This window comes from Exserohilum turcica (genome assembly GCF_000359705.1).
Source record: "Exserohilum turcica Et28A unplaced genomic scaffold SETTUscaffold_5, whole genome shotgun sequence".
Classification (NCBI taxonomy): Eukaryota; Fungi; Ascomycota; class Dothideomycetes; order Pleosporales; family Pleosporaceae; genus Exserohilum; species Exserohilum turcicum.
Window position 1 is genome coordinate 1,507,466 of NW_007360266.1, and position 613 is coordinate 1,508,078.

A 613-nucleotide genomic window follows, 5' to 3' on the forward strand; every position below is an offset into this window, starting at 1 on the left:
TGCCATCTGTGCCATCTCGCATGAGAGAGATGGACGAGATGGCAGGACCAGAGGCAATGGGTATAAGAATGTGTTGGATTTCATTATTACACTCGTTGTGGTCAACTCAGAATAGTTCATCTCTTACACAGATCGATACTTGTTATTCTATCTTAGTATAGAATTAATTGTTTACTTTTTGGTTAAATCCTATAACTCTTTTCCACCAGTCACTCGCCAAACAATCTCACGGACTACCGCTTTAAGTCTACTCGCCCTAACCCGGACCGAGACCAGAGAAGTATAGCCGACCCCCGTGTAACACAGATCCGACCTGCCTTACCTGCGCCGTTACATGCATTAGCTATTCTATCTACTAAGGAGTTAAACGTAGCCTTTTAGGCTTTGCTATTTGTAGAGGTGTTGTGTAGAACTGCGATGTCTTCTTAGTAGAGGGAATAGAACTATAGGCTCTTCCCCTTCCTATAGGCTATAGGGGAGGGGAGAGGGCGTAAAATATAAGTATTATTATTATTATTATTCTAGTTTAACGTCCTTTTTCAGCCCGAAGGGCTATATAAGACGTGTAGGGTTCTTAGGCCTACAAGTATCTAAGTAGGTTGTTTCTAGCTAC